The 25,503-nt window shown below is 43.2% G+C and overlaps 1 long non-coding RNA gene across 1 annotated transcript; it reads right to left on the reverse strand.

The window, feature by feature from the left end:
• Positions 1 to 4,867: 4,867 nt before the first annotated feature.
• LOC121775280 lies at positions 4,868 to 11,366 on the reverse strand. The gene is made up of 2 exons (XR_006045106.1): positions 11,191 to 11,366; positions 4,868 to 5,121 (listed from the first exon to the last, which is right to left on the reverse strand). It is a non-coding gene; the product is annotated as an uncharacterized LOC121775280 (long non-coding RNA).
• Positions 11,367 to 25,503: the final 14,137 nt, after the last annotated feature.

Here is a 25,503-nt window from a genome sequence, read left to right on the forward strand (position 1 = left end):
AACTGTTCCATCGGCCTTAAACTTTCTTTTAAGAACCCATTTGCATCCTAAAGGTTTAGCACCTTCGGGAAAATCAACCAACACCCATGTGTGGTTTAGCAAAATTGAATCAATTTCGCTTTGAACAGCTTCTCTCCAATGCAGCCCGTCTGGGCCAGCAAAGGCTACTTTTATCGATGTTGGTTCTTCATCCAACATGAAAGAAATGTAGTCAGGACCAAAAGTTTTTGGTGTTCTAACTCTATTACCACGTCTTAGTACTGTATCTTTTGGATCGGGCCTTGCACGCTTGCGCGATTCAGGTTCCGCATCTGCTGATTTAGAACTAGTGGCTTCTTCTTCCACTTGTTTAGAACTAGTGGCTTCTTCAATTCTTGTCTCAGAATTGGTTGAGACTTTTTCCTTGTCTTTGCAAGGAAATGTATTTTCGAGAAATACAGCATTCCTCGACTCAATTGTTGTTCCTACTGTGATAGTCGATATTTCAGACTTGTGAACAACAAATCGATATGCACTACTGTTAAGTGCATATCCAATGAAGATGCAATCAACCGTCTTAGGTCCGATTGTAACTTCTTTGGGCGGAGGAACCATCACCTTTGCCAAACACCCCCACACTTTGAGGTATTTGTAGGATGGCCTTTTGATCACTTTTGCGCACGTCGGCCTTTTGATCACTTTTGCGCACTTTTGATCACTTAGCCTTTTGATCACTTTTGCGCACGTCGGCCTCAATGCGCAACTTCACGATCAAGTCTTCAAGGGTCATCTGCTTTCGCTTGTGCTTGAGATAACTCTTGAAGTCCTTCCAACTTGGAGGGAGCTTGTCAATGATCGTGCACCTTATGAATTTATCGGGCAAGGTCATCCCTTCAGCCACTAATGAGTGGATGATCATTTGGAGCTCTTGGACTTGCTCCATGACGGGTCGAGAGTCGACCATTTTGTAGTCCATAAACTTGGATGCTACAACTTGTTCCGTCCCTGCAGCATTATCTATGCTATACTTCTTTTCTAGGTTTTCCCACATTTGTTTAGATGTGGTTACATTGGAGTATACATTATAGAGGCTATCATCTAATGCACTTAAAATAAAATTTTTACATAGATAATCCCCTTTTCTCCAAGCTTCATAGTCCGCCATGACTTCGAGCCTAGTCTCTTGGTCGCTTGGCGCGGGCGGCTCGTTCTCCGTGAGGAAGTTGGCGACGCCCAATGTTGTCAAGTAGAACAACATCTTTTGATACCACCGCTTGAAGTCAGATCCTCCAAACTTTGGTGGCTTCTCGGGAGGTGGCATCATTCTTGGTGCCAAAGGTGCCGCAGTTGGTCCTTGGAAGGAACCAATTCCGTTGCCCCCGAAGGAGCCAACAACGTGGTTGGGCATAGAGCCCCCACCATTCACGTTAGGCATAGAGCCCGCCATGGTCGTACCAGCCCCGAAGGGACTAGCACCCGCATGAGACCCGAAGGCCCCAGCATTCGTGTGATACCCGAAGGCCCCAACACCCGTGTGAGACCCGAAGGCCCCAGCACTCGATCCATTAAAATTATCTCGTCTTGCGATTGTTATCTCGTCTTGCGATTTTAAGTTCAGTTTAGAGGTCAAAAACCCTTCAAAAGCAAGTTATCTCGTCTTGCGATTGTTGGTTCTACTGATTACAAGAGATAAAAGCCGGGCGTAATACAACCCAAAAGAAGGAATACAAGAAACGAAACTGAACTGAATTACAATGAAACAAATAAACCGTGAATGTTTAGCCGAGTCGAGGAGGCCTCTTCCCGCAAGACGAGATACGCTCCGGTAGTGCTCTTCGGTTTGGCGTTTCGTCCCCAAAGGTAAAACGACTACGTCTCTTTTGATGCAGCACCGCAATCAGTAGAGCTCCGGCGAACTGGATGGAGGAGAGGGCAGAGCTTCGACAGAAAGACAATGCAGAGAGGGAGAGAGCTTATGATGCAGAGAATGCTTGGAATTGTGTGTCCTAATGCAGTGGTATGGCTAGCCTATTTATAGGCCAAGCCACCATGTAGGGTCAACCGAGCCATGAAGGCTCATCATGGCAGATTCGTAACCGACGTCGGTTACGAGCGTGTGGCAGGCGTGTGCCTATCGCATGTGGAGCGTGTGGATTTCTCACGTGGCAGACGTGACTGTGCCTCGCTTGACGACGTGTCAAGCCACTTGGATTGCTGACTCGGCGGTGGTCCAAAAAGAATAGTTTGGGCCAAGCCCCAAGCCCAAAGACCACCCAAAGACCAAGATCCAAGTCCAAGTCCAAGTCCAAGTCCAAGATTGAGATCGGGCTCGGGCTCGCGGGCCGCGGGCTCGCGGGCCGCGGGCCTCGGGCCTCGGGCCCGGTCCCGATCCCGATCCCGATAGCACGGGCACGGGCTCGGGCTCGGGCGGGCGGCGGCGGCGCGCGCGTGTGCGCGCGTGTGGGCTCTTTCACCCATCTTGGTCCACTATAATTATTAAGTAACATAATGTCACTTAATTTATACACATTAAAAGATGTGTTAATCCTCCAATGTGGGATAATTAACACTAGTTAATTATTCCCTAAGCTCCAACTCCAAGCTTTAATAAAAGCTAATTATGCCCAACTTTAATCCACTATTTCTCACTCACCAGAAATCGGATTTGAGAAAGTGAATATACTACATTTATCTACGTAAAATGTAGATCGACGCTATGTCATTTAATTTCACAAAATTAAATGTGTCGTCACATTTATTATTTGGTCAAAATCCATTGACCGGGCATATTTAATACCATGATTTCTACAATCCCCCACATGAGTGGAAATAGCCGAATGCATATGCATGCAGACACAAGCTCAACCCTCGAGAGGTATATAAGCATAAGGATAGGTAGTTGTTGACTTTGCCCTCCATAGTCGACACCATCGGATACACAGGCGGCTTAGTAGCGCGATGCTTTGAACTAATCCCCCACGGCGTGCACCGAGACAATGGTGTTAACGCTTAAACACCTCAACCTCATCCGTTCTCACGTTTTGTGTCCATTGCGGTCTTGGACACCACTTTGGATTCATAAGTGCATTTTTTTTTATGAATTATGATGTGACATATTATATATACGGTGACATATTATATATTGTGAGTGCAATTTTTAAAGAATCATATGAATTTCAATGTTCGTGCATGCTTACTTGTGTAATCATTTTTAAATTATTGCTTTTGATAGAAAAGATATGCAATACGCATAAACTCATTACGAATTATGCACAAGTAGTGATGCCAGTAATGAAGGCAGTGCATATAATTAGTATAAGCACATCATTCATTATTATTTATTTATTTTTGCTCCAATAAATTGAATATAGCCAAGTTAACAAATGCTTGAAGCTCAAAATCATGTCTGGGTTTTTACTGAAATCTTTTGTTTTTGAAATATGATAAGTCTGATGGAATTGTTATTCTGAGGTTTGATATTTTCCTATTGTTTCTCATCATTTATATTTGTTTCCTCTTTTGATATGTCTACTTACTCTTGTTGTGCAAGCTCCGCTTCATCGTGAACGTTATTGAGGGTAGTAGCAATGCCTCTTTGCTATTATGGGATCGGGAATGTGTGCAACTATTGGGATAAAGATGACATTCAACTTGGCCATGAGGAGATATATATATATTTTCCCGTTTGGAGGCGATAGAATATAATCCTATTGAGATTGAAGAAAAACTTATGGGGCATACTTTATTATTTAGAATCTAGGTGAAAAACAGTTCTAGTGATGGAGTATTCATCCATATACTGTGCACAAAATTCGCAATGACCCTCGAATTGTCGAGAAGTATATTCCTCCAACTTTGGAATGAAAGATTTCAAATTCAGAATTAGAAATTTCTCATAATTTGGATGGGCCTTCTCTTGGATAAATAATATTATATTAAAATTAATAAGCTTCTCGATTAATTTGAAAATATTTTTTATTTATAATTTAATACGGAGTATAATAATATTGATCCAAGAGAAGCCCATCAAAATTATGAGAAATTTCCAATTCTGGATTTGAAATCTTTGAGTCCAAAGTTGGAGGAGTATACTTCGCGACAATTTGTGGGTCATTGCAAATTTTGTTCATAGTGTATGGATGATTACTCCAATATTCAAAACTGTTTTTCACTTGGATTCTAAATAATAAAGTCTGCCCCATTAATTTTTCTTCAATACCAATAGGATTATATTCATCGGCTCCAAGCTGGGAAAAAATAAAAAAAAATATATAAAACAAACATGTTAAGCTCCATAAACACTTTGATATGTCATAAAAAATACCTCCTCATGCTAAGTTGAATGTCATCAACTTTTTGCACATATTCTCGATCCCATAATAGCAAAGAGGCATTTCTACTACCATCAACAACGTTCACGACGAAGGGGAATCAACAAAACGAAAGCAAGTAGACAGGCCAAATGCATAAACAATGAGAAACAATGGGAAATATCAAACCTCGGAATGGAAATTCCATCAGACTTATCACACAAGTGCGGTGCACAGATTAAGATATTTTAAAACATGAATTTTAGATTGTAAATTAATTAATGAAATTAGAAATAATATTATTAGATAAAAATTGTAAACAAAATAACTATGAATTATACAACTAAAACTGTGACACCCCAGAATTTCAATCCTTTCTTTCAAGATAAATCAGATTTATTAGCATAATTAATTTCTTTTAGAAAAGGTGTAATCGTAGGATTCTCGTTGTAATTCATAGTCCGGATAATCTAAGTATTTTCGTTGAAAAGAAAATAAAGCTCAAGGCAATTATTATTTCAAGGATAAAAGTAGAGGAGATACTTTTATTAGAGAAATGAGGTTACACTTTGAGGAAATATAAATTTCAAGAAATGGAACTACCAATAGTACATGCAATGTGCCTTTACATAAGGATGGCTACTATTACATAGAATTGGAAATATAGCTACTACTATCCCTACATGACTAAAGTCCTAGCAATTGGGGAGTAGCCAAAGTGGAATTGGACAAAGTAATATGGTAGTCAAAAGCGTTTTCTTCTCTCTTCCCCTCTTGCTCTCGAAATATGTAGCCACAACACCCCCCTTGACAGCCAATAACACCAAGGATCCTGCAAGAATTTAACACCAAAAGGGTATTAGAAATAGGCTTCACAAAGACTCAAGGTTGGAGACTTCTCCAAAATAGTAAGTATAGCCAGCTATGCAATACATCATCAATCTTTCAAGAAAGGAAAAAGACAAGAATGAGCAAGAAGTGAGCTCATCCCTAGGGCCTTTTAGAGGCAACATTAGATTCTCTTTCCCCATCAACCGAGGCTGAGATAGCAGCCAAGAGAGGCAGTCCCAACTTACACCAAAATGGCATACAAAGCATAAACATCAAGCTCGAAAGAGAGCTAAGATACAACCCCAAAATAGGAGACTTTCTCCCCAAGATTTCAGGCACAAGATGCCAAGAATGAGATCTATATATGTTAGGGTTTTGTATACTAGAAATCACCTTTCGAGTGATTGCATACTGTAAAACTCTAATGGTTATTTTCCAATAAATGCAACAGATTATTTTTGTCATAATGTTGTTATATTTTACATTTAATGGTTGTTTATTCCATATTTAAATGTATAAGCAAACGTAACAAAGTCTAAGTCTTTGTTTTAGTAGACCGGTTGTGGGCGTCGTCCAATTTAAGGTAACACGGTCAGTTCTAAATAAAGAAAAATAAGAATTTCACAACCTAGATATGCCTAGACTACCTATCGTGAAAGGTTGCAATGTCAGTCCGATTATTTCTAAGCCTTATTGAAACTGCGAGATTCAGAAGTTCACACAGGATTTATAAGATAGCTTGATCTTGTTAGCAGCACATGAGCATTGTTATGGGAGTGTGTTGTAGAAATGAGACTCTGTAATGCTAAAGAGATGGTCTTGCTTAGGCAACATTAGGCGGCCATGCCACTCTGTGGTCTCTGGACTATTCGTCGGTGTTGTGACCAGTAAAATTATAAGATTTTAATGCGTATTGACTTCCTCTGGAGAGTACAAAATTTTAATTTTACAGTTGTAAGATTTTGAAAAGTTTTATGGTTAATCTAATCAAACTTCTTACATAAGTTTATGACAATAGTAAAATACTCTGTTTTGCAGTGCAAATCAAATCGTCAATATGTCGTTTAATCCTCTTTCCGCAATTCTCAAAGAAAATAAACTCGAGGGCCAAAATTACATAGAATGGAAACAAAATTTGGACATCGTTCTCACAGCAGATGAGTACATCTTTGTGCTCACCACCCCGTGACCTCCAGTGCCGCCGGCTAACGCTGCGGCAGGAGTCAGAGATGCACACAGACGGTGGCATAAGGCGAATGAGATGGCTAAGTGCTACATGTTGGCTTCTATGTCTTCGGTACTCAACCATCAGCATTCAGCCATGGACAGGCGCCGAGATTATGCAGAATCTCAAAAATCTTTTTGGTACTCAGAATCGAACGGCTAAATCTCAAGGCTTTCGGAGTATCATGTCGAAGACAATGAAGGAAGGCTCATCTGTGAGGGATCACGTCCTCGAGATGATGGGCCACCTCAACCAAATTGAGGTCTTGGGAGGGACCATCGATCCCGAGTCCCAGGTGACTATCATCCTTCAAAGTCTTCCCCCTAGCTTCCAACAGTTCAAGCTCAACTTCGAGATGAACAAAAGGAATTACACCTTGGCAGAGCTGTTGACTGAACTTCAGTCGGCAGAGGACCTTATGGTCCAGGCTAAGGCGGCCATGATGATTTCGGCGCCTCGTTCCTCTGGCTTAAAGCCTAGCAAAGGAAAAGGGCAGGCACCGAACTAAGGACCGGCCAAGATAGCTAAGGGAAAGAAGAAGAAGAGGGCTAACAAGAAGCCCACGGGGAAGTGTTTCAAGTGTGGAGAGAAGGGGCATTGGAAGCCAGACTGTCCTAAACGGGGCAAGGCTACATGTATGCACCAGGCTCTAGTTGTCGAGTCTTGTTTGACTTCGACATCAATTTGCACTTGGGTTATTGACACAGGAGCCACTGATCATATTTGTTTTGATCCTGACTTAATGCAGGTGACAAGACGGCTATATGATCGTGAGATCGAAGTCCAGCTGGGCGACGCTACCAAAGTGGCAGCCGTTGCAGTGGGAGACATTTATTTGTGTTTTAGTAGTGATAGATTTTTGATTTTGAAGAATGTTTTGTTGATACCTTCTTTTAGAAGAAATTTAATTTCAGTTTCTAAATTGGTTTATGATGGATATTCGATTTCTTTTAATGACAACTGCGTTATTAAGAAAGATGGTTCTTATATCTGTCGTGGTATCATGGAAAACAATTTGTACACAATCACTTCTACACAGTTTAATAATCGCAAATCAGAACTCAATACAACATCAAAAATTTCAAAGAAACGAAAGGAACCTTCAAGTTCAACGAACGAAACGTACTTGTGGCACCTTAGACTTGGTCATGCCAATGAAAGGAGGATACATTCTCTTGTTCAACAAGATCTTATCAAAGGTCTAGAGGAGGAACCTTTTCATAAGTGTGAGTCATGCTTAGAAGGCAAGATGACCAAGAGGCCTTTTAAGGCTAAGGGCAATAGGGCCAAGGAAGTACTTGAGCTCGTTCATTCCGATGTATGTGGACCAATGTCTACTGAGGCAAGAGGTGGTTTTCGATACTTCATCACATTTATTGATGACTTCTCTAAAATTGGATATGTCTATTGATGACTTTAAGACTCTTGTGGAGAAGTATCATGGAAAGAATATCAAATGCCTACGATCTGATCGTGGAGGCGAATACCTCAGTGCCAAATTTTTGGACTACTTATTGGAGTCGGGAATTGAATCCCAACTGACTGCGCCGGGCACGCCCCAGCAGAACGGCGTTTGATGATGGTCCGTTTGATGATGAGTTTTGCACGGTTACCTATTTCGTTTTGGGGACATGTCTTGCTTTCTGCAAGTCACATTTTAGACAATTTACCATCAAAATCCGTACCTAAAACTCCATATGAGTTGTGGACTGGGCGTAAGCCCAATCTAGCACATCTCAAGGTTTGGGGTTGCCCGGCTCATGTATTGGAAAAGGATCCAACTAAGCTAGGATCAAGGACGGAGGTATGTTTGTTTATAGGGTACCCTAGAGGGACGAAAGGCTATGAATTCTTTAGCCTCCGAGACAAGAAAGTCATTGTGAGTACTCACGCGACATTATTAGAGGAAGACTATGTAATGAATCATAAACCCAGCAGTGAAGTGGCTCTTGATGAGCTAACTTCTGTCACAAGTTCCATTAACCAAGAACAAGTACCAAGTGTACAAATAATTCCCGAAACTTCAACTTCTACTCAAAATATTGTAGTCCCGCGCTGCAGTGGGAGGGTCTCGCAAGAGCCCGACAGATACATTGGTTTAGGAGAATCTATGGATCACTCCTCGGACAGCAATGTATTAGATCCCTGGAACATTGCGGAGGCGCAGACAGATGTCGATCATTGCGAATGGGTGAAAGCAATGGATTCGGAACTACAATCTATGATAGACAAAGACGTCTATGATTTGTCCGTCCTACCCGAAGGCTGTACTGCCATTGGGAGCAAGTGGATATATAAACATAAACGTGGACCCGATGGACGAGTTAAAGTCTTCAAAGCAAGACTAGTGGCCAAGGGGTATACCCAAAAGGAAGGCATCGATTATGATGAGACCTTCTCCCAGTGGCCATGCTCAAATCGATCCGGATACTGTTGTCTATTGCAGCTTATATGGATTGGGATGTATGGCAGATGGACGTTAAGACTGCGTTTCTAAACGGCAGTCTTGAGGAGACCATCTACATGGAACAACCCGAAGGATATGCCATAAAGGGCAAAGAACACATGGTTTGGAAGCTTAAGAAGGTCATTTATCGCCTCAAGCAAGCATCTAGATCGTGGAACCAATGTTTCGATCAAACTGTTTGCAAGTTTGGATTCGAAAAGTGCCCAAGTGAAAGCTGCGTGTATAAGAAAGTTGATAAGGGGAATGTAGTGTTCTTAGTTTTATATGTAGATGACATTCTTCTAAATGGAAACAATAAAAAGATGTTGTCATCAGTTCGAACATGGTTATCAAACCAATTCGAGATGAAGGATATGGGAGACGCCAGACACATCCTCGGGATCAAGGTTCTTCGGAATCGAGAGAAGAAGATGTTGTGTTTATCTCAAGAATCTTACATCGAAACAGTACTTAGTCGTTTTAGCATGCAGGATGCCAAGAAAGGTTTCTTACCTTTTAGACATGGCATCCATTTATCTTAAGAGATGTGCCCTAAAACGCCGTCTGAGATACAAGCAATGAGAAGGATTCCATATGCTTCGGCAGTTGGAAGTCTCATGTATGCTATGCTTTGTACTAGACCTGATATTTGCTTTGCTGTTGGCATGGTGGCAAGATATCAGTCGAATCCGAGCCAAGGACATTGGACTGCCGTAAAGAACATACTCAAGTACCTTAAATGGACTAAGGACTATGCTTTAGTTTACAATGCAGCCGAGCTCTGTCCTTTGGGATATACTGACTCAGACTTTCAAGCTGATCAGGACTCGAGAAAATCTACTTCAGGATATGTGTTCACCTTAGGAGGTGGAGCCGTAATTTGGAAGAGTGTGAAGCAGAAATGCATCGCGGACTCGACCATGGAAGTCGAGTATGTGGCCGCTTCGGAGGCTGCAAAAGAGGCTGTATGGTTCAAGAACTTCCTTATGGATTTAGGTGTGGTTTCGAATCTTCCCAAGAGCATCACCATTTATTGTGACAATTCTGGTACTGTGGCAAACTCGAAAGAACTAAGAGCTCACAAAGCGAGCAAACACATAGAGCGGAAGTATCATATCATTAGAGATATAGTGCAGAGAGTAGACATAAAAGTGGTCAAGATTGCGTCAAAGAACAACCTGGCAAATCCTTTTACAAAGGCTTTGGCGGTGAAACCGTTCGACTGCCACGTTGAAGGGATGGGAGTTCGACTCATTCAAGACCTCAACTCGCTTTCAGTATAAGTGAGAGAAATTCAGACGTGTGCACTACCATTTTGTATACTCGAAAGCTGTTTTGAGTATAAGTGGGAGATTGTTAGGGTTTTGTATACTAGAAATCACCTTTCGAGTGATTGCATACTGTAAAACTCTAATGGTTATTTTCCAATAAATGCAACAGATTATTTTTTTCATAATGTTGTTATGTTTTACATTTAATGGTTGTTTATTGCATATTTAAATGTATAAGCAAATGTAACAAAGTCTAAGTCTTTGTTTTAGTAGACCGGTTGTGGGCGTCGTCAAATTTAAGGTAACACGGCCAGTTCTAAATAAAGAAAAATAATAATTTCACAACCTAGATAGGCCTAGACTACCTATCGTGAAAGGTTGCAATGTCAGTCCGATTATTTCTAAGCCTTATTGAAATAAGATGACGTTGGTGTGGTATAACACTGAATGGATCTAACAGCAAGATGAGTCTTTAAGCTATCTACTGAAAGACGAGGTCTTGATAATTAATTTCTTACTCAATGTACGTTAGCATTAAGCATACGATATTGAGTATCCACTACTTTGACTTACCAAAGGTGCGGGTTTTTCGTAACCCAACGATTCAGGTATAATGGGTAGTGGTGATCATTATCTAGAGGTGCTAGGAATGCTATTATGTTGAAACGTGCGCGAGGAGAGTCATGTTTGATAACATCCACAAGAGGAGCTCGAAACAAGGTTTTATTATTCGGAACCTAGCTAGTTGGAGTTTAATTACTCTATGAATAATAAATACGAGTTTCTTGCTAAATCCACTCTTGGAGAATAAAATATGTTAATTAATTAAGTCCATAGCAGACAATAATTAATTAATGGATGTTTCTATCTTAAGCACGAGAAATAAATTGAACGCGAATAAAGGAAACCCGGAATACTTGTAATTTCGGATTTGGAAAGGCAGTGCAATATTACTTCTGTAGTGGCTGTTTGTAATATTCCAATATAAGCTTCTATTAAATTGTGAGTTCAATTTAATTAGTAAAAAGCTAATTGGGTGAGGCCTGATCCAAATTCTTCCTTAGATCCCTGACTGGGCCAAATATGTGACTTATATAAATAGGAGAATAAAGGAGACAGAAAATACACCTTTTTCCACTCAAAAATTTTCGTCCACTCCTTTGAGAGAGAGAAATCGAAAATTGCCTTCCTCCGTGAACTGAGTTCTGTCTTCGTTATTCAAGTCCTAGTACGTTGGTGAGATTTGCCCACATGAATATCGGCGTATAGTCCGGGACACCAGTCAGAAGATCTGAGGTCTTGTATTGAAGATCTTCACGTGGAGACGGAGCGAGCCATCATCGATTCTTGATTGAATCAACGAGGTAAATTGGCTAATTCCGTAGTAAGCATGTTTTAGGGATTTTATATGCTAAAGCATGTTTTAATTCAAGTTATGAGCATGATACATGTGAAAATTGCGCTAATAGAATTTGTCTAAATAATCTGCTAAATAGATCAAATTCATGTGATCGAATATTGAACGCACGCTTCCGCTGCCAACCCCTTCAATATAAGCTGCCTTCACCCACTCCTTCCTCCCCACCACTCCATAAGCTTCATACAATATCATAAGAAGAGAGCAGCAAGGGGGAGGACCAAGGAGAGGAATTGGCAGCAAGAAAACAAGAAAACAACAAGAATTCACCAATCAAGGTAATCTCCCAACACAAACCACGCATCATATAGGAAGCTTCGTACAGCCACAGGATCGAGTTTAGAACAAGCCAATAGATAGCATGAGAACTTAGAATTTCATTAGGATCCTCACATCAATACCAAGAACAATAGCAGAATAGCCAAAATTAAGGACTCATTCCAGTGAGCTAAATATGCCGAGGAAAAATCAAGACTTGAGCAATCATAACCAAAACAATTAGACAAGGCCTTCAATCATCACATAGCTACTGCCCCCATGTAGAACAACAAAAATCGGAATGTTAAGGAAGGGGGGAGGGGACTTAGCTTTATCGCGAGGAGGCGGTTACGCCGCTGGAGCCATAGCACGAACGGCGGTGACGCGCCTTGAGTCTCGCCCGAACAGAAGCAACAGCAGGAGCCTCGCGAAGCAGCGACGACCTCTGCTGGACTCCGGCAGCGGTGCTGCGAGCACCGGAGAAGGCGGGAGATGGTGAAGACGGAGCCGGCAAATCTCCATCGAGCTGAGTGGACGGTGAATCCGCCGAAAAAGAGAGAAACGGAGATGGGAGGGGCTCTGCCGCTGATTTCCTAATTTAGGGATTTCAATTGAAAAGGAAATGTGATTTGGGGATGTGTTTTTGGAAGTTAGAAAAAGGAAAATAGAAGTGAGAGAGTGAGAAAATTTGACGGAGGGAGTGAGCGCCGGCGATGCTCTGGCATCGCAGTAGAGTGGCGAATTCGCCGAGAAGGAAAGCCGAGGGAGGGCGAGTGACGGAAAAGCTCCGACCTTTGGCATAAGTCGTCGGCAACTCTGTGACGCCGAGGAGTCTGAGCTGGCGGTGCTCCGGCGACGCACGCGAGGCGCGATTTCGCCGGAGAAGAGAGTGAACTGAGGCAGCGTGAATTTGAGAAGGGAGAAGCGAGACTTAGGGATTTAATTGGGGAAAATGGAAGGATGAATTGGGGAAGAAGTATCGATGGAGGAAGGAGTATATTGGGTTCTATTTTATTAGATACTTTGAGATTTAGAAGATTTAGAAGGAGATTTTCCAAGAATCCATACTTTATTAGATAGGTACCCAAGTATTTATTTTAAAGATAATAGAATTTATCTGGATTTAGTTAAAGTGGATAGATAAATCCTACAACTTAATGAAGCCCGAGAAAGGACTAGAGATCCTATGAGACAAGACTAAGGATATAGGTGTTATGCCATAGGGTGTATGCATTCTTTCTAAGGAAAAATAGTTCAAGTACTAATTAGCGTGTTACGCTATTTATTTTCAAAGGATAAATTGCTCAAAGACAAGTGAGGCCAACACGAGTAATTGAATTGATGAATAAGCATATCAGGTGGGCTTTCTTTTATTATCCAGCACATTAGTGTGGATATAAATCAAATACTTGTGAAATTATAAAATATCATTTTTTCTCAAAATGGAGCTATTATTCTTTTCTTCAAGTTGTTGTCATGCCATAAATGTTTGTTTTGATGAATGGAATGGAATGGAATGATGGGTGACCGTGGGAGGTGACACCTCCCCGACACTTGAATGGAATGATGGGTGACCGTGGGAGGTGACCACCTCCCCGGCACTTGAATGTTTTGATATGGCGAATTATGAACAATAAATGGAATGGAATGGAATGATGGGTGACTGTGGGAGGTGACCACCTCCTCGGCACTTGAATGGAATTGAATGGAATGGAATGATGGGTGGCCGTGGGAGGTGACCACCTCCCCGGAACTTAGTCTGCAGTCGAACTTTTAGCTCACAAAAGAATGATGAATGATGAATGATGAATGATGAATGGCGAATTATGGAATGATGAATGATGAATGATGAATGGTGAGTTAGGAATGATGAAAGAACTTAGTCTGCAGTCGAACTTTTAGCTCACAAAAGAATTTAGTAAGCTAAGGACCTTTTAAGAAAAACCCCCGTGTGTTTCTGTGATGGCTTGACAACTATATAATGTATGCTTTGCTTTTCGGCACGTGTCCACTGAGTACTCATGTACCCAGCCCTACATGTATTTATAAATGTGTAGGTTGAACCTCAAGAGGATGGAGTGATGATCGGAGTTGATGTTATTAAATAATCAAGTTGATCTTCCAACGATTCGTGTCTTCGTACATGAAGTCGTTTAGTAAAAACTTATTCCGTTGTGCTTTTGTGAAGTTAGAATTGTAGAATCTCACCATCGAATTCTGATTTATTGATGAGATGTTTATCCTATTTCCAAGACCATGTAATTGAATATTTGGCTTCTATTTTATGATATCAATCGACTTGGCCTTTGTGCAAATTTCTTAAGTTCTATCCTTTTTCTTTCCCCGCTTCTTTAATCCTTCTCATTAGTAGCGGTTTACTCGCTTTCGCTATCCTTAGAAAAATGCGGTCATGACAAAAATATACTGAAATGCGTGCAGGTTCACGGTGTCGTGTTAAGCAAGGGTGTTCCCTTCTGATCAGGATAGAAATCCCAACCAACCTGAACATGGCATCAATAAATTCCTCAACCCACTTCTACTGGTTAGTATAGTGGAGGTAAGGCTCGAATCCCACAGAGATGGACGTGCTCTGGTAATTGTGGTGATAATCTGGAGGGGTTTGGTTAGCTACCACGCATGGGTTGAGATTCTACCTAGACAAGAATTAAAGGTGGTACTCTACTGACTAGGTGGCGTTAAAGTGATTGACAAGTAGCTGTGTACGTGAGAGTGGGGACACAGTGTTCAGGGACATGTGGAAAGTAGTTAGTTACTATAAAAGGCTAAACGGAATATCAGAGAAAATGTGGTGGGTTGGTGGCTACACTGTCAGGTCTTTAGGGTACCAACAAGAAAAGTAAAGGACAAAAGCAAGAAGTAACTATAAAGCAAAAGTGGTCCCAAACTTGGATGTGGATGTTGTCTTCTTCAACAAGTATGCACAAAATCAAACAAACTTAGATTCCATGGGTGACACTTACAGATTAACAACTTCACAATTCAGATCCACAAATTAACACTCTAAAATTCGGAGATTAATCGAGTGAAATCAAGAATTACACTTACTGAGCGACATGCAAGGTGACAGAATTCACGTAAACTCGGATTTCACACTTAATCACTTCGGAAACTAAATCTAAACAACAAACTTAACTAACAATCTCAGATCGAGCAACTCTAAATAAAACCATGCTTTAAACACTTAGAAATTATCGCGACAACTTGATCTAAGCTACCTAGGCAGAATGAAACAAATTCAAACCGAAAGAGATGCATAAAAACAACTTCATTGCATAAAACGTTTGGATCCCAACAAAACACTTCAAAGATAACAAGTACTGAAAATGCAACAGATCCAACGAAAGGAAAACAAGTAAAGATTAACTAGGAAGGTGAATAAAGATTGTTTTGCCACTCCGGGCGATGAAACTGCTACGACTACGAAATGAACTGGCTGGAATGATGGAATGCGATTCTCCGGTGGACTTATGGAACTTCAGGTGACCATGGCTGTGGTGAGGGACGAGAAGAATTTGGACGATGCTGAAGGAATTTATCTACCGAGAGAGAAAATTCTAACTAAGTGTCGATCCCCTCTTTCTCTCTCCAAGTGGCTTCTTTTTATAGGGAGACTTGCCCTTGCTTTTTAGGGTAGACTCTCTTCGTGAAATGACTATTTTGCCCTTGTTTGTGGTTGATCCTTCCCAGCAATCCTTTTTCTCCATCTCGAGCCATTTTGGCATGCATCCTGGTCAGTATTGCACCCTTCTGGCGCTCTTTTCACCTGAGTTGTCCGAACCCTTTCGTATTGACTGGTACCCTTTTCCTGCACACTTTAGCAACAATTTTGCAGATATAATCCAATTAAGCACGTTATACTGACCAGTAACTAAGGCCTAGAATGCGACTTATCAAACTGCTCACACTTACCACATGCTTGTCCTCAAGCGTGAAGAACAAACAAAAAGAAATAAGTCGAATTCTAGCCTGGTTATACCCTTGACCGACCCTATCCAAAACTAGACTCTAAACTTTGACGCAAAGAAAAATACATAAATGACAGACAAACACATATAAACAGACACACTAGTACTTAAACACATTGATCGGGCTATATTTTCAACCATCCCTCCCCTTGGGACCAGGTGCAATCCGGCCTTAGATAGCCTTGAACTTCTGCCGCCCCCCATTTTCCTTCCCAATCAGTATATCTGCTCGTCAAGATCACCAAAACTCTCGACCAAACACCAGATTCGCTCAGTCACTCATTCCTCACCGGAGATGTTAGGACCGTTTTCTCTCAAAAATGCTGAACCACAGATGCTTCGGACTCAGATCTAACGTGCGGCTCATGAAGGGCTTTAAGGTTTGTAATGGGGCTATTGGTTTGTAGTGTTTGGGATGGATGCTCCTAAGGCTCTAAGGTTTAAAAACTATTACTTTCTTTTGATGTTGGGGAACTGTGTGCATTTGTGCTCTTGGTTGTTGCTTCTCTTAGGCTGGGCGTTTCCTGATATTGACCTCCAACTGGTCAGTAGCTTCCTTGTGGCTTCGCCACCCTTATTCCTTCTCCCTTCTTTTTGTGGTCAAGTGTTTTCGACTATTTTCTTCAACTTTTTTTTTGGACCTGGAATTTTTCCTGGTCGATTTTCTCTTTGCCTCTCGACTTCTTTCTCCAGTTGGTTTTTTTTTCTGTATGTCCTCCTGGCTAGTCGCCTTCTTGCCTTATGCCTCGCACACACACAGTCCCAGTGGCTAGTGGGTTATATCTAGGTATAGATTTGGCTAGAAAGAGGGGTTCTAAGGGATGGGTTTTTTTTCGGATGGGAGTTTCCTACTGCCTTCAGGACTTGCTACACGCGGTCACCTTACCCTAGGCATCATGTGGCAGCCACTCTTTTATTTTCTAAATTCGTGGAAAGTGGTTCCACTTAGGCTTATAACTCACCATTTAAGAGGGCTTTTGTATCTGGCTTTAAGGATGGGTTTTTCTCTCATACTTACATCATTTATACTGACTAGGAGATACTAGGGGGTGGTTTCCATTGTCCAGCATGCCTTATCTCCCTCAATTCCCCTCACCGTCAGTTCGAGGCAGTTGAGTTTTAAGCCCATTCATAAACACATATATGCAAATCCTAGACCTAAACAAACACTAGCACATACAGTTAACACAGACCACACATATATACATGTCATACTGACCATTGTCTCCCCCCTCCCACTTCACCAGTGTCTGCCCTCAGACATGGTTGTGAAGTGGAAAATGGGAATGGCTAGTATGGCCGACATACAGACGCATTAACGAAACATGAACAAAACATACTTAGTCTAAAAACTTCTCACACTTAGACTATGCAATAAGCTAAGTGGGAGAGTTGAAGACTTAAACAGAACTCAACAAACACAAACATATATATACATAAACTTCTCACACTTAGACGATGCAATAGGCTAAGTGTGAGTTAACATGCATACGATAAGAACACAGATATATACACATGCACCAAAGTAGCAAACCATGTACTTCTCACACTTAGACTATTGAATAGGCTAAGTGCTGTGAATAGGGTTTGCATACACATACTACACATAATTACTCTACCTAAAACAAACAGAACAACAAATAAAATAAAAAAACTAAAACTGAAAAAGATAAAAAAAAACTAACTGGTCATTAGGGTGGGTGGTCACATATTCCTCCTACTCCTCCGCGGGGTAAGGCTGGGTACAGGTGATTCCTCGGGTTCCTCCTCCTCGGACTCAGACTGGTTCTCCTCAGACTCTTCCGGTACATCAGTACCTTCTTCCTCCGGTTCTCCTTCTTCCTTCTCTGCTACCGGTGGTTCACCATTCTGGCCTCCATGGCCACTAGTTCCAGCTCCATCAGTTGTCCTTCCTCTTGCTAACTCCTTCAGTATGCTCTACATCACCTTCGTCAGATGGGTCAACTCTGCCCTTGCTTGCTTGTTCTCTTCTTCTAATTCAACCACCACCCTCTCCAGGTTCATTTGCCTCTGAGCTTGAACCTGTGCGCCTTGGCCTGCTGCTACTCGCCCAGCAGGGATAGCCTCTTCACCCATGGCGTAAAAAAGTGGGGCTCCTTCCCTAATGTAGACGATGTTTGTGCGGACGAAGAAAGGTGTATCGAATGGGCCAGGAGGGTCCACCATGTACAAGGGAGACAAATCTTCGGCCTCCACAATGGTTATGTTGTTCCTCACGAAGGCTCCCAATATGTGGCAGAGGGATAGATTCCTTGCAGGGTGTGTGGCAATAAGGTGGCATTGATAAGCTGTCCAGAACCCAAGATGTACTCTCCTCCCGAGTTTAGCGCACCAGAGTAGGTAGAGTTTGGTCATGGATGTCCGGACGATAGAGTTTGATTGCCCTAGTAGATTGAAATACAGGTAGAGTTGGACAAGGCGCAATATGGGGTTGTTGAAATGAGTAGAGCGGGATATGGTAGACGCAAACTGCCCAGCAGCTGGGTGAGTCAGTCCCTCCCACGCTTCCTGGGGGTCAAATTCTACTTGTCTCCGGGGCATCCCCCTCTCCCTACTCCTCCATTCTGGCCCTATTGCCTCTTCTAGGCTGCACATGCCCAACCTAACCGTCCACTCTATCAGGCTTATCATCACTTCTCTCCCGAATACCCGAAAGGTTATCGACTCCTCATCCAGGTCAGTAGTAACCCTGAATCTAAAGGTGGTGAAAAATTCTTTTGCCAGCCTAATGGGTATACTCGGGTCCCTATTTTCCAACAACCAGTCAAACCCCAACGTACGTATATATGACAGGAAGGGCTCACGAACATTCAGTTCATCAAGAGAGGGAAAATAGAGTACCTTCCCGCTCTTAATCTGCTTGCTGCCATCGTCTTTATCGTCGAATGCATCCTGAAGCTTTTTGGTATTGAAATGCTTCATGTCTTCTATCAGCTCGTCCGTGAGCTCCACTCTCCAACGCCTGTACTTCAGCCTTTCCACCGGAGGATGTATCAACTCACGGTGGTCGTGTGGGAGCTGTTGTTCGCCATATTCCTCGTCTTCTAAGGAGACGTCACTGTCTGACTCTGATTCCTCACTGGCGGTGTACTCACTACCACTTGGCTCCCGTCGGCGTGGTGGGACTCTCTGTTCTGGCTCTTTGATTACGACGCCGGCGTTGCCCGTACGTTGTTTCATGCTGCTCTGCTTCTTCGTAACAGGGGCCTTCCCCTTCCTTTTTCTCTCCTGGAGGTATCTGTCTTTCTCTTCATCTTCCTCCAGTCTCTTCTTTGTTGGTGACGTAGGCTCCTTCTGGGCAGTAGGCTTGGTCACCACGCAGCTGATGGTGTTGTCATCTACTGGCTCTTCATGACCTACTGACTTCGATGCGAGGTCCAGACCCTCAGCCATCTCGTCAGTTTCTTCTTTCTGGTCACTCGGTGTAGGTGAGGCCATATCTGTTGCTGTTGAGGTGTCTTCCAGGTTATTACCTGACAAGGATTCCTCCTCGGGTTTTGTAGGAGTAGTCCTTTCTTCTTCACTAGAGATCTCCACTGCCTCTGCTGCCGTGTTTGCTCCTGCCTTACTAGATGTCCATCTCCCCAGGCATCTCTGCGACACTCTCTTTGGCTTCGGCCTTCCTGCCTTAGGATCATTCTTCATCACCAATTTCCTTTTTACTGCCCTTGGTTTTGACAGAGGTGGCACCACTGGCTCTGGTTCCTTGGGTTGTACTTCGGTCTCCTTTTCTTCGATGTGTTTATCACCCTCCCCTGCGTCTGACTGGGGGGTCACTGACTTCGGCCTTTCTTCTTTGGTCTGCTTCTCCTTCATATCGGCTACTGGTTGGTGGACTAGGTCGTCTGACTCGTTTACTGTGCCAGGTTCTTCACCTTCTCCTACTGCCTTCGATTCGAGGTCCAGACCCTCAGCCACCTCGGCAGTGTCTACTTCTATCTTGTTCACCTCGTCTAAAAGTGACTAGAATTCGTCATCACTCATGAGTCATTGCTTCCTGGCCGTTTCGTTCAGATCTATCTCCTCTCTTTCCTTCTCTTGGGGAACGGGTTCCGCGACCAGTGTTTCCTCAGATTTATTCCCTTCCCCCTCGCTCTTCTCTTCTTCGCTTTCTTTCCCTTATGTTTCCCCTAGGTCAGGGTCAGGGTAGGCGGAAAGGGGGCTGACATCCAGTGGTTCGATTTGTTAGTGAATCAGAGAGGGTTTCCAGTATGTCGATGGTGCGGTTATCAAAGGAGACTGCTTTTCTGGTGGAGTGAAAGAGCAGGGGTTTGCGTAGGTGTCGCTCAAGCAAGGATCTATCCTACTGATCAGTATAAGAATCCCCGCTAGCCTAGAACCTGCTTTCAAAGAATCCTCAACCCTCTTCTACTGGGTAGTATAGTGAAGGTAGGGGTCGAATCCCACAGAGATGGTGCGCTAAAACTATTGCGGTGATATTCTGGAGGGTTTGGTTAGCTACCACGCTCGGGTTGAGTCTCTACCTAGGCAAGAATTTAAAAGTAGTATCCTACTGACTAGAATGGGGGAGAAGTGTAGAGGTGCAGCTGTGTACGTAGAAATGGGTAATCATGGTGTAACAGAAAATATTCGAGAAGTACTGGGTTTCTATTTTGGGCCAAACGGAATATCCGAAGGTAGTGGGAATTGTGTGACTAGGCTGACAGATCTGCAGAGTACAAACTAAAAGTGAAGGACAAAAGGCAAAAAGCATCTAAAAAGTAAAAGTGGTCCCCAACTATTGACATGGACATCATCTTCTTCAACACACTTGATCAAAATTAAATGACAACTCCAGATTCGCCACGTAAAACACAGAATAACAACTCACGAACACAGATCCACAAATAAAAATTCCAAATCTGAAATCAAACACCAACACTGTAACTTCGCATACCGGTTAACATGAAAACGAATCGAAACTCAAACTAGACTTTGCATGCAACGATTTACTTCACAATCAAACAGTTCCCGATTGTACTAGCTCAGAGAAAATTACGACGAAAACAGCAACAACCGATTTAACACTTAAAACAACCAGAAACTCTAGATCTAAGCTAACTGGGCAGAAGGAAAAGAGATCAGCGAGGTAAACTGAACAGAAAACAATTTCATAGCATAAAACAAGTTCGGATCTGCAAACAAAGTACTTCTAGGCAATGAAATTCAAAAGCAAACAAAGATCTAGCATAAGGAAAAACAAGCAATTTAACTACGAAAGCGAAATAAAAGTGTTTTGCCACGCCGGGCGATGGAACTTCTAACTACGATCTTGCTGACTAGATGAGAACATCTAGAACTCCGGGAACTTCTTCACGACCTTCAAGTGACCATGGCAGTGGCGAGGAACGAGACTCTGGACTGGGCTGAAGGACTGAACTACCGAGAGAATTCTACCTAAGAGTGATGATGATGAAAATAGATCTATCCTTTTTCTCTCCAAGTGGGTTCCTTTTATAGGGAGGCTTACCCTTGATTTTAGGGTAAATCCTTATTACAAAATGACTCATTTGCCCTTAATTGTGGGTAATCAGCCTCAGCTATCCGTCTTCTCCATCTCGAACCATTTTAGCATGTATACTGATCAGGATAGCAACATCCTGACACCCTTTTCACTTGAGTTATTCCGAAGCTTCCCTACTGGTTAGAACACTCAACCTGCACGCTTAAGCAACTTGTTTTGCAGATAAAGTTCAAATATGCACATCATACTGACCAGTAACCAAGGCCTAGAATACGACTTATCAAACTGCTCACACTTACCACATGCTTGTCCTCAAGCGTGAAGAACAAACAAAGAAATAAGTAGAATTCTAGCCTGGTTACTCCCCTGACCGACTCTACCTAAACTAGACTCTATACTACGACGCAAACTTGAACAAGCATAGAAAAATACACAAACAAACATAAAAAGACTAAAACACAAAGATCGGGCTATATTTTCAACCATCCCTCCCCTCGGGATCAGGTGCAATCCGGCCTTAGACAGCCTTGAACTTCTGCCGCCCCCTTTTTCTTTCCCAGTCAGTACATCCGCTTGTCAAGATCGCCCACACTCCCGGCCGAACACTAGGTTCACTCAGTCACTCATACCTCACCAGGAGTATTAGGACTGTTCTCTCTAATTGCTGGACCACAAAATGCTTCGGACTTAGATCTCACGTGCAGCGACTGAAGGACTTAAAAGCTTGTAAATGGGCTATTGGCTTGTAGTGTTTTGGGGTGGATGTTCCTAAGGCTCTAAGGTTGTGCATTAGGCTTCTGATCAGTTGCTTTTCTCAGCTGGCGCTTCTGACTTGGGTCTCCAACTGGTCAGTAGCATCTTTGTGGCTTCGCCACCCTTATTCCTTCTTCATCATTTTTTTTAACCGTTTTCTTCATTTTTCCCCTGTGGCTTTGCCACCCTTATACCTTCTTTTTGGGCCTGGGATGACTCACTGGCCGATTTTCTTCCAAACTTTCTTGTCCAACTGGATTCTGCTTTCTTGTACACCCTTCTAGCCAGTAAGCTTCATTCGCTTCATGCCTTGCACACACACAGTCCCAGTGGCTAGGGGTATTTATCTGGGTATAAAGAGTTAGAAAAGAGGTTCTAAAGGTGGTGTTTTTTTTTTTTTTTGGGAAGGGGGGTTCCTACTGCCTTCAGTGTTGCTACACGCAGTCACTTCACCCTAGGCAATTTGTGGCAGCCGCTGTTTTCTTTTCTAAACATGTGGAAAGTGGTTCCACTTAAAGCTTATAACTCACATTTTAAGAGGGCTTTCGTGTTTGGCTCTAAGTATGGGCTTTTCTCTCATACTCACATCATCTATCCTGGCTAGGAGGTACTAAGGGGGGTGGTTTCTGTTTTCCAGCATGTCTTATTTCCCTCAATTCCCCTCACCGTCAGCTCAAGACAGTTGAGTTTTAAGCCCAATCAACACACAAAATAATAAAAACTATACCTAACAGGACATAAGCACAAACACAGACCATATACATCATACTGACCATTGCGTCCCCCCCTCCCACTTCACAAGTGTCTGCCCTCAGATAAGGATGTGAAGTGGAAAAGGTAATGGCCAGTATGGTGGACACACAGATAAAACAACAACACAACATATTAACACTAAAACTTCTCACACTTAGACTATGGAATAGGCTAAGTGGAAGAGTTTGAAAACCTAAACAGAAACCAACAGACACAAAACACATATATATACAAACTCCTCACACTTAGGCCAGGCATTGGGCTAAGTGTGAGGAAACATGCTAACGAAAAATACAAACAAGAGAAAAACAGAAAGCATGCGCCCGGAAACAAACCCTTTACTTCTCACACTTAGACTATGAAATAGGCTAAGTGTTAGGAATGGGGTGTGCGCACATACATAATTTATACTACCTAAAAGCACAGAAAACAATAAAAATACGAAAAACTAAAGAGAAAGAAAAGAAAAACTAACTTGTGGTCGGGGGGTATGGTCTATTTGTGTCTCCTGCTCCTTCGCGGGGCAGGTGGTGCAGGAGATTGTTCCTTCTCGTTCCCAGCTTGCTCCTCATCTACGTCCGCCGGCTCCTCGGCCTCTCCTCTCTCTGTCTCGGGTTCTACTGGTACACTTGGTCCGGGATGCTGGGCTTCATGGCCCCTGTCTCCTGTAGCTTCTTCCTTCCTCTGGCTGGTTACTTCCTCCAATATCTCATCTATCACAGATGCCATCCTGTTCATCTCAGTTATCAACCGCTGGTTCTCCTCTCCTAGCTCGGTCACTATCGTCTCCATAGTAGCTTGCTTCTGGGTCAGTATACGCTGTCCCGCAGACTCCTTTAGGATCCTTTCCATTACCGACGCTAACCGGATCATCTCTGCTCTCATCTGTCTGTTCTCTACTCTTATTTCGTCTATAGCCTTCTCAATCCTTTCTTGACGCTGCTCTTGTGCTGATTCCTCCCGGGCTGCTGCTACCCGTCCGGTGGGCAAAGCTTCATCCCCCATTGCATAAAAGCGTGGCACGCCTTGCCTTAAGTGGACCGCGTTCGTTCGGACGAACAGGGGGTATCAAACAAATCTGGGCCGTCCACCATTGTCAAGGGGGATAAGTCCTCTCCCTCCGAGATGGTTATATTGTTTCTCACAAAAATTCCCAATAAGTGGCAGAGGGAAAGATTCTGTGCTGGGTGGGTGGCGATGAGGTGGCATTGGTACGCGGTCCAGAATCCCAAGTGCAACTTCCTGCCCTTCTTGGCACACCACAAGAGGTACAACTCTGTCATCGATGTTCTCACTGCCGAATTTGACTGTCCTAAAAGGTTGAAGTCTAAAAACAGCTGCACCAGGCGTAAAATAGGGTCGTTGAAATGGATGGACCGCGAGAGGGTAGACCGGAACTCTCCCGAAGCTGGGTGGGTTAACTCTGCCCATGCCTCCTGGGGTTCAAACTCCACATGCCTGCGTGGGATTCCCCTCTCTCTATTCCTCCACTCCGAACTCAACGCCTCCTCCAAAGTACACATACCCATTCTTACTGTCCACTCGATTATACTCAGCTTAATTTCACTCCCAAACACCCTAAAACTGATGCACTCCTCGTCCAAATCAGTGGTGACTTTAAATCGAAAAGTCGAGAAAAATTCTTTGGCCAGCTTAACCGGGATATTCATAACCTCATTTTCCAACAGCCATTCGAAACCCAACGCATGCAAAAGGGCGAGAAACGATTCGCGAGCTTTCAACTTATCTAAAGAAGGGAGATGAAGTACCTTCCCACTCTTGATTTGCTTGCTCTTGTCGTCCTTGGTGCGGTAAGCGGACTTGAGCTCCTTGGAATCGAACAACGTCATCTCTTCTACCACGTCGTCAGTGAGGTCAACCGTCCACCTCCGGTATCTTAATCTCTCTACCGGTGGTTGGACTAACTCTCTATGATCATCCAAGAGCTGCTGTTCAGTGTACTCCTCATCGGCCAGAGAGATGTTGCTGTCGGAAGATGATTCAGTGCTGGCTGTGTACTCATCGTCACTCAACTCCCGCCGGCTTGGTGGAGTTCTTTGAGTTGCTTCAGTAATGACGATTCTGGTATTCACGACACGCGGTTTCTTGGTACTAGGTTGTTTCCTCATAACGGCCTTGCCTTTTCGCTTCCTCTCCTCTTTGTATCGGACTTCCTCCTGGGTAGTGGGGCTACTCTCTACCTTGGCGTCGTCCTTCTCCGGTCTGTCGTTGCAGTATCCTCTAGGTCGGTAACAGGTAAAGGCTCCTCCCCAGGTTTTGTGGGAGTGGTCCTTTCTTCTTCACTCAAGATCTCCACGGGATCTACCTCTGTGTTCGGCTTCGCCTTACTAGCTGCCCATTTGCCCAGGCATCGCTGCGATACCCTTTGCGGCTTCGGTTGTACCTCCTTCTGGTCTCCCTTCAACACTAACTTCCTCTTAACTGCCTTTGGTTTTATCACGGGTGGTACTACTTGTTCAGATTCCTCTAAACTCTCTGCCGTCTCCTTCTGAGCAGTATGCTCCTCAACTGCCCCTTTTTCTTGCTGGGGAGTTTCTGACTTGTCTTCCACCATTCCTCCAGCTACCCCAGATTTAAGGTCCGGTCCCTCAACCATCCTGGCAGCGTCTTCTTCCTGCCGATATACCCCTTCCAGAATCGCTTGAAATTCTTCATCCGTCATAAGGCCCTGCTTCCTGGCCCTCTCATTTAGATCTATGGTCGCTCTTGCTACTCCTTGAGGAACCGGCTCTGCTATCGGTGTCTTTTCTGTCTCACCGGTCCCTTCT

The sequence above is a fragment of the Salvia splendens genome, chromosome 17, assembly GCF_004379255.2.
Source record: "Salvia splendens isolate huo1 chromosome 17, SspV2, whole genome shotgun sequence".
NCBI lineage: Eukaryota > Viridiplantae > Streptophyta > Magnoliopsida > Lamiales > Lamiaceae > Salvia > Salvia splendens.